The sequence below is a fragment of the Varanus komodoensis genome, unplaced genomic scaffold (genome assembly GCF_004798865.1).
Source record: "Varanus komodoensis strain SLA01 unplaced genomic scaffold, ASM479886v1 scaffold6_4, whole genome shotgun sequence".
In the NCBI taxonomy this organism is placed as follows: Eukaryota; Metazoa; Chordata; class Lepidosauria; order Squamata; family Varanidae; genus Varanus; species Varanus komodoensis.
In genome coordinates this window covers 19,804,595-19,813,309 of record NW_025336347.1, presented here as the reverse complement: position 1 = coordinate 19,813,309, position 8,715 = coordinate 19,804,595, and the positions used below count along the sequence as shown (strand labels likewise).

At 46.3% G+C, this 8,715-nt stretch overlaps 1 protein-coding gene across 1 annotated transcript in view; it reads right to left on the bottom strand.

The window, feature by feature from the left end:
- Positions 1 to 8,715, bottom strand: part of LOC123034540 (zinc finger protein 501-like) — a 40,692-nt gene that overhangs the window by 7,267 nt on the left and 24,710 nt on the right. The window lies entirely within an intron of this gene.

Sequence of the window (8,715 nt, the reverse complement as noted above, 5' to 3'; positions counted from 1 at the left end):
CCCAACAGCCTTCTGGCCCCTTCCAGCTCTACTATTCTATGGTTCTGTGACCCCTGGAAATGGCACATGGACTTGCTGCACTCCAGCCGCACACAGGGCAGTTACTTGCACAAGCAGAAAGCAATGCATCCTGACACCATTTGATACTTTTGGCTCAGGACTCCATACAGGACTGAGGAAAAATTTGTGCGTTGCCTGCTCTGCTCCCTGAGAACAGTTGCAGGTACCAAAGGCAGTCTGGAAAGCCATATGGCACTCCAAGAAGCCAGAATGGGCTTTGAGGCCACCAGTTTCTGACCTCTGCTAGAGACAATGTGGCATTGTTTCAGAAATACCCTTATTTCTATATACTAGCAAACAAAAGGCAGCTCATTCACGGTCAACTAGCATTTGCACTGTATCTCAACTTTTCCCTGGCAGTTAATGTCAAAAAAAATGTTGGACTTCACACCTGGCAAAGCAGCCTAAAGACATGAGTAACCCCAAACACATGAGAAGAGTTACTGTTACTTGGGGTTCTTCTGTACACAACTTTCCACTTTTTGGAGCTGATTGCCTAGCACAAAAACATGCAAACGGCATTCTTATTTTTGAAAAATGAAGGTGTTTACAAAATACACAGGCTGTGTCTCATACACGGATGTCACCTGTAAAAAGCCACAATCGACACTAAGTAATTCCCTTCTGTAAGAGGCACTGTCTCCATGTATTTTGTGCCCAGGCGTGTGGGTGGGGGAAGAAAGCTTCTCAAGCTTAACGATCAATATGGGAAGTAAAGTACTCCGCACATGCTCAGAGCCTCTTTTTTTTTTTTTACTTACTCCCTATATAGTAAGTACAAACGGCATCAAATCTACCCCACCCTTGTGGAATTCAGCCACCCATCCCAGGCGGATTCCAGCTAAACCAAGGTAGAGTGCAAAAGCCAACGTTGTAAACCAGGCCAGAAGCAGGCGACTGCCTTGGACGAAAAGGTTCCTAACCCCGCAATCCGGAGCAAATCGCGTTCCCGATCCGCATTTGGTTCCGCCCAGGTGGCGTGATGCAAGGAGCAAGCAGCCCAAGGCTTGACGGCGAAATCTGGCGTCCCACTCCTCCCGCTCTCATCCCCGGCGGTGGTCGCGGGAGATGCCGGGGGGGGGTTGCTCGTCCCTACCTTGCGATCAAGGAAGTCAGAGCTCATGGGGGTCAGTAAGGCGTCGGCGACCAGGTCTCCCTGTCCGGTGGCGGTGAGAAACGCGCGGGTGGGTGCGGGAGGGAAGGAAGGGAGCCCTTTTGTGCGACCAATTCAGTCGCCTCCTTGGCTCAATGGCTGAAAGATCTGAAACGCAGCCTGCATTAGCACCCCAACTCTCCCTCCCGCCCCGCTTCACTTAAGGCTCCTCGAGGAGCATGGGGAGCCCGGATCCCCCCGCCTTCGCGTAGGGAGCAGCCGCTGTCGAGCGCGGGCTTCGCGTCCACAATGGAAGAGCAGAAGGTGAAGGAGGAGGAGGAGGAGGAGGAAAGGAAGGAGGCGGCCGCCGCTTGCAGCAGCACCACCAAGTAGCTACCTCTGACCCAGGAAACTCAATCCGAAGAGGCCGACCCGAGCAGACAAAGGGAGAAGCCTCCTAGCCGTGCCAGAGCCCCCTGCTGGACAAGGGCGCAAGTGCGCAGGGGCACTCCGCGCTCCTTGGCGCTGCCTTGCAGGATCGGGCCGGGTAGACGTTGCCACCTTTAAAACAAGGCGCAGCAGGTTCGGTTCTGATATCTGAGGCGGAGCGCCTCTGCGCTTGAGCAGAGTGCCGTCCAGTTTGGACAGAAGGCCTTTGAAATCTGGGCAAGGAGGTGCCACTTAGGAAATGTACGCAAACATAGGCCCAAGAAGCAAGAGCGACAAAAGTTTCCCAGCCGCACCTCCGTCTTTTCAGATGTTACGTGTTCCTGGTGTGTAAACAGGTTAAGGCTAGGAGGAGTAAATGCTATTTGGCTTAGTAAGTTAAAAAGAATGAAGGGAGAAACCCTTGCTTAGAGAAAGGGAGGAAAGAGGCCCATAGCCTCCGGGTTGCAAGTGTCTCTTGAGAAAGCTGTTCCTCAAATGCAAGAAGGGCAGTGCAGTTCTATGCATCAGGCCCGCAGCCAGCCTAAACATTCTGAAGGGGTGAAATGGAAACTACCCAGCCAGTTAGTCTGGGTTTCAGGCCTTTTAAAGACATATGTATTCACTTTTTAAAATTACTTCTTCATGAAAATATTTTAGGAGGCCAAGCCTCCAGGTACAAGCCCCCTATGCATGGTCTCGGCAGATGTAACTCCCATTGGGTCAATGCGACTCATTTCCAGATTAGTGGATTCGGAATAGGAACTTTAGCAGCAAAGGCTTATCAATTTGAAAGAGCCACAGATTTGTCACAAAAGGGTCCCAAGATATGTATCAGCAGTACACCCAGGACTCCAGCGCTTTTCCTTGCGCTAAAGACAGGTTTGTAATTAGTGGAAGTTAGATCTGGCAGCAACCTCCTTATAGTATAGAAATGAGGAGGAGAGAGGCTTGGGTATGCTTGAGTTCACCTTCCCAAACTCTGTGAAGGGAACAAAGGAAGGAAGGAAGCTGCACCAAATCTAGGCAAGTTGAAAGATGGAATATATGGGACGGATACCATGATGTGGAGCTCATCAAGTTCTCCATTTTTTCTAAGTGGCACTGTTTGGCAAAGTAATCATGAAAGCGGCCAGCGTCTACAAACTCTTATTTAATGTTTTGCTTCACTGAGAATTGCATGTTCACAATTACTTTGTGAAACCACAGCATTCTTGGACAGTAGTCAGGCTTTCAGAAATCTACACCTGTGTATCTGCAGTCTGGCAGAGGAATATTATTGGACCTCGGGGCAGATTGTGTCACCTTTGCAAAATACGGGAAGCTATGTAACAATTTACTGTTTACTGTATGACCGGACTCCTTATGTTACATATAAAGCAGCTTTGTTTGCCTAAGCAACAAAACATACCCTTTTAATCACAGAATGCTATTGCCATGGACTGTGAAGGTGATATGTGAACCTGACTTGCGCTTTGTGTTCTGTTAGTACATGTTTTTGGTTGGGTTTTTAATCGCCATCATCCATAGAATAAAACATTTGATCCCAGTTTAGAGACAGTATACCTCTGGTTACCAGGAGTGGAGCAAAACAAGAAAGGAAAGCCTGCCAGTAGCTCCCCGGGAACACCTGAGTAGTATCTCTCAAAATGGAAGGATTAGGACCAGTTGTGCTCCCCATTCAGACTCCTGCCTGTATCTCTTCCCATCTCTTTCTGGGAACTTCTATTGCCAGCCAACAATGGAGATGGGAATAAGTTTGCCCATTCCTCCCCTGTTTGGATTCAGAAAAGTGTGGTTGAGTTGCCATCAGTTCTTCTGGCCTGTTAAAGCTAAGGTGGCCAGATGCACAAGAGGATTGGGTTCCTTTACCATTAATAAATATTTCAGCAGGTGGTGTTAACATGGTAATGTAAGCATGGTAGCCAGATGAAGGCGCATGCATGGCCCCATTACAATTGGCTTTAAAACAATCAAACAAACAAATGCTCCAGTGGCTGAGGTATATTTGTTTTAATCTCATTGCATTTTCTTGTGCTTTGTAATTTTGTAAACCACTTTGTGAAGGCAGTGCAGCTTGATAGACATACTGAACATATTCTAAATCAAGTAATCGCTTTTTACTGGGACTGGGACTGCCGATATTCATCCCAAATCCTGAAGAGTACAAGGCGAAGTCGTGAAATGCCTTCTTCTCTTTAGCATTTGAAGTGCCACGTTTTGCAGTACTCACCAAAACTCACCCTTACTTGAATGAGCAGAGCCTAGGAATGGTGACCCATGCGCTGGTAACCTCCCGACTGGACTATTGTAATGCATTCTGCATGGGGTTCCCTTAAAGACAGCCCGGATACTTCAGTCAGTCCAGAATAGAGAGCCAGGTTGCTAACAGGGACTGGCATATATACACACATAACGCCGGCTGTACCATCTGCACCAGCTTCCAGTTGAAGGCCAGTCCCAATTTAAGGTACTAGTGATAAAGCCCTAAATGGCTTAGGATCTGGATATCTGAAGGAGTGTCTCCTTCTGTATTTACCTGCCTGCCCCCTAAGATCTGGATTGGAGGTCCTTCTTTGGAAGCCCTCTTTGAAGGAGATCAGAAGAGTGGCTATTGGAAGAAGGGCCTTCTCTGTGGTGGCGCCCCGACTGTGGAAGGCGAGTCTGGCGCTGACACTTTTCATTTTGGCACCAGGCTAAAACCTTTATTTTCCCGTTATTTTCAATGTTATTTAAATATTTTAAATCTGTTCTAAGATGAGATTTTATTCATTTATTGTAATTTTCCAATGCTGTATCCTATTTATTTATTGTATCACTGCCCTGAGACATTGTGAAGGACAGGATATACAAGCCTTAAATAAATAAATATGTCCCCAGTTTTTCCCAGTTCCCCAAAATGTCATTGCATCATGACATGTTGTTCTGAGGGGCATTCCAGAAACAAAACAGAACTACTCGCTTAGTTGGCTGCCACCAGTGAGACACCATTCCCCTCCCCTCTCATGCTCCCAGAAAGGATGCTGCACTGCTCCAGGAAGACTAAAACATGATAGCTTGTGGTGCAAAAGGAAAGGGGATTCTAGCAGCTTTGCAGCCCTGCCCTCAAATTCCACCCAAGTGCCCAAAACCTGCCCTTACTTTCATAACCTCTGAATGTGGCTGGGAAGGTGGGAACCAACATTTAATCTCTGCCCAGGGGCTGAACTAGGGTTGCTAACTGGCCTGAACAAAAGCAGGGAAGAGAGGAGAAGCTAGCTGGCCTCCCACCCCCTTCACAGCAGTTTGAGATGGATTTCAAGGCCTGGAGCTAAACAAGATCATCTGCTAATTAAAGTGACAGCTTTGCATGTGGGCAAAACTAACCAAAAACTACCTTCTTCATGTAAGTATACAGCTTAAAATGCAATGTTTTTGAAATGGAAAGGACCAAACTAACAACTTCCCATAAAGGTCACACCTCTGGTCAGTCAGGTTTTTTTCTCTTACCCCCTTTAATCAGGTGGCCATTGCATCAGGTCAGCAAAAGGTTCTACCAGATCAGTTTACCCGTGAGGGCCAAGGAGGCTTCAGCAGCCTTTGAGAAGATTTCTGCTTGCTTGCAAACGGGCCTTTGGTCACACTGGTAGATTCAAGTGTCCACAGTCGCCCCCTGGTGAGGCCGTTTCCTTTTCCTGCCCTTTGGTAGCCCAGAGGGCAACCCTGGCATGACCAGCTCCAGCTTTTGCTGTTTTAAGCAGCCACAGTACTGTTCTTATTAGCACATAGACTTTTGCCATCAGCTATTCAAATGACAAATTAGTACATTTTCCCTTATCTCCAGAGGGCCAACTGCGGATTACATGGAGGTACCTGTTATTATTATTTGTTATATTTATATCCTGCCGTTTTTCCTGCAAGGAACATAATGTGGCTTACATAATTCTCTACTCTCATTTTATCCTCACAACAGCCCTGTAAGGTAGGTTAGGCTGAGAATCAGTGACTGGCCTAAAGTCACCAGGCATGTATCATGGCTGAGTGGTCTCCCCAGTTCTAGTCTAGTACAGTAACCATTCCATCACATGAAGTATTACACAATTGTTGTTGCATCGTTTTTATTGCTGTAAGTTCCCTTGAGTACTGTGTTCAAAAGTGGGGAACAAATTAATATTTGAGGGAATGAATGTCTCCTCCGGGGGCTGCAGTTGGAATGGAAAAGCAATTTGGGTGGGGAATTTGCTAAAAACTGTTTTCCCGCGCAGGCTGATTTTTTCTTCTCAGCAGAAATGCAGATGTGTACATAACAAGGTTGTATTTACAGAACGTGGGTTTACCTCAAGATTCCTTCCTTAGGTAGTCATAGCCAGTTCGGGCTCCATCCGCATGTTTAGACAGAAAAAAAGTCCTTCATCTCCCAGTATTCCTCAGCTAACCAGGACCTTTTTTTTACCTAAGTATGCATAGGATTGTACGCCTAAACACTTACCCCAAATGTCTGCTTTTCTGCTGTCTCAATCCTACAAGGTCCTCTTGTTTTCATGCTGGCTGGTGTTGGGAGAATTTGGATAAATCCTGCCCAAAAAATGTTGCTTATATGTGCTTTTGTGTTATAGAATCAAACCTGCACTCTTTCTCAAAAGCATCAGATTTCCAAGCCAAGTCACTGTTTAATCTTGCTGTTGCCTTAAGAAAACTCCTCCCCCCTCCCTTCTCTTGCTCTTCTCCTCCCCTCTAGCTGTAAGCCAGAGCAGACAAGCCATTCAGTGGAATACACAATCACAGCTACAATGTTGCTGCATAGTCCCTGTAGGAATTCAGTTTACTAAGAAGTAGTTAGCTAGCCCAGAGCTAGCTAACTAAAGCTAGCTAAAGCTGTATAGCCAATCAAAGAAGGTGCAGAAAGGTGCAGATCCATTACTCAGGGTCTGAGCCTTCCTAATAATGGAATGCAACAGATGAGCTTATGAGTTCATGAATGGTTTCTCAATAGCCTGAATGTACATGTTTAAGCAGACCCTGTGATGGGTTCAGGTTTCTGGAATTTACTCAACTGAAATGTCAATTAGAAATATTGGAATCTTATTGTCATGGGATGCAGGTGGCACAGTGGTTTAAACTGCTGTGCTGCTGGGCTGGTTGATCGAAAAGTTGCTGGTTTGAATCTGCACAAGGGGGTGAGTGCGTGAGTGCGTTCCCGTTGCTCCGTCCCAGCTCCTGCCAACCTTGCAGTTCCAAAGCATGCAAATGCAAGTAGATGAAAAGGTACCACTTTGGTGGGAAGGTAACAGCATTCCTGTTGGTGCACTTTGGTGTTTAGTCATGACCACAGAGACTGTCTGTGGACAAGCGCTGGCTCCCTCGGCTAGGAAATGGAGATGAGCACCGCCCCTGGAGTCAGGCATGACTGGCCTTCATGTCAAGGGGAAACCTTTACCTTTACCTTTACTCTTATTGTCACTTGTATGTTTGGCTGATCTTCCTTATTTGTTCTGTATATGACGACCTCAGAATTTCATTGTAATGTCTGCCTTCTGTCATTAATTGCTCTGTACCTGTGTACATGACCGGGAGTGTATAAAATGCTCTGTTACTTGTATTGAAACCTCGCAGTTGAGTTTGCCTCTGCCCGGTAATGCATTCTCATTAGTAAAACTGCAGGGTATCCTGGGGCTTATGTCAATAAAGCAGCGGAGGTTCGAATATTTGATCCTTCCCACGAACCCAAGTTTTTATTTCCTCCTGACAACTGAAAACCGAGATTCTGTCCCTGGGAAATGCTAAACACCCAGGAGTGCCTTCTAACTTCTGAAGGTCTTTACAGCAGATGTGGCATGCAGTGGCAGGAATCTTTTTTCCAAGGTTGTGGTTTATTTTTTAAAACAAAATGACATGGGAGAGCTTGCTTCATTTTTCCCTTCCTGCCATTTTCCCTCTCAAAGTTACACTCCTCTCTTGCCTGCCTTCTATTCCCATGTGGGCAAAAAACCAGTCTATTTTTGCATGGAAAATGGATGGAGGGGGAAAGAGTAAATGTCTCAAGGCTGCTTTTCATCTCAAGGCTGCTTTTCATAAGTAAAAAAATCCAGGGAAAAACACATATGATGCTGTGTTGTGTCTATTTGAGATATTGCCTGCTTGACATTTCACTATATTTCTTTGGTAGTCCCACAAATGTGGCTTCCTGGCTGACCACTAGCTTCACAATTTCTCCTTTCTCAGTTTCTCCCGTGGTGCCCCCTCTTTGCCAAAACCTTTTCCTTCCTGCATGCCTTTTATTCTGCTGTTTCTATTCCCCCATCATCCCAGCCTTCCCAAACCTAGGACCCTCCAAATGCTTCAACTCTCAGCAACCCCACCAGAAACGCTGGGAATTGTACTCCGAAACAGCTGGAGGGCACCAGGTTGGGGCCTGCTGTACCGTCTGTGTGTGTCCCAATTTCTGCTCCTTGCTTTATTCTGTGGATGCTGCATTATGGCTTGCGCTCTCCCAGCAACTCTCTCAGGGAGGCCCAAAGGCACGAGCGTGCGGCAGTCCCATCCATGTATGGCGCGGGATGTGGATGAATCATCGGAAGGGCTCAAAGGGAACCTTGCTGTCCTGCGTCATTTTCCTCCCAGCTGGAAGCATTTCTGGTTCTACGTGAAAGGGAATATCTTAAAAGCATAGATAAAATGCAGCACGGCCAGATGCAAGAGAGGAGAGGATTCCTGTGTGCAAAAGGCAATTTCAGCAGGTAAATTATCAGGCAAGCTGCTCTGATGTCCACCATGCTGCACAGTTTTAAAAGGGGATTCGACCAATTCATGGGCAATAAGAATACCAGGAGCAGTGATGGCTACCAGAGGCAGTATGTCAATTCCAGGGAACTGAAGCTATTGTATTCCCACTTCGCTTCTGGAATGTTCTATGGGAACAGAATGCTGCACTAGATATGCCTTTAGTCCCATCTAGCACAACTCTTCTGGTGTCCTTCTATATTTTCAGCATCCATTTTTACACATACCACGAAAAAATGTATAATTCCAGAAGTGCCTAATAAATTTGTCATTTTGTGTGGTTTCCTTAGAGCTTTGTACCACTGTCTTTGTGCTCATTATACTGGTTGATTTTAAACACTTTTCTTCATAAGTTACCTTGGAGGACTATAGGTAGT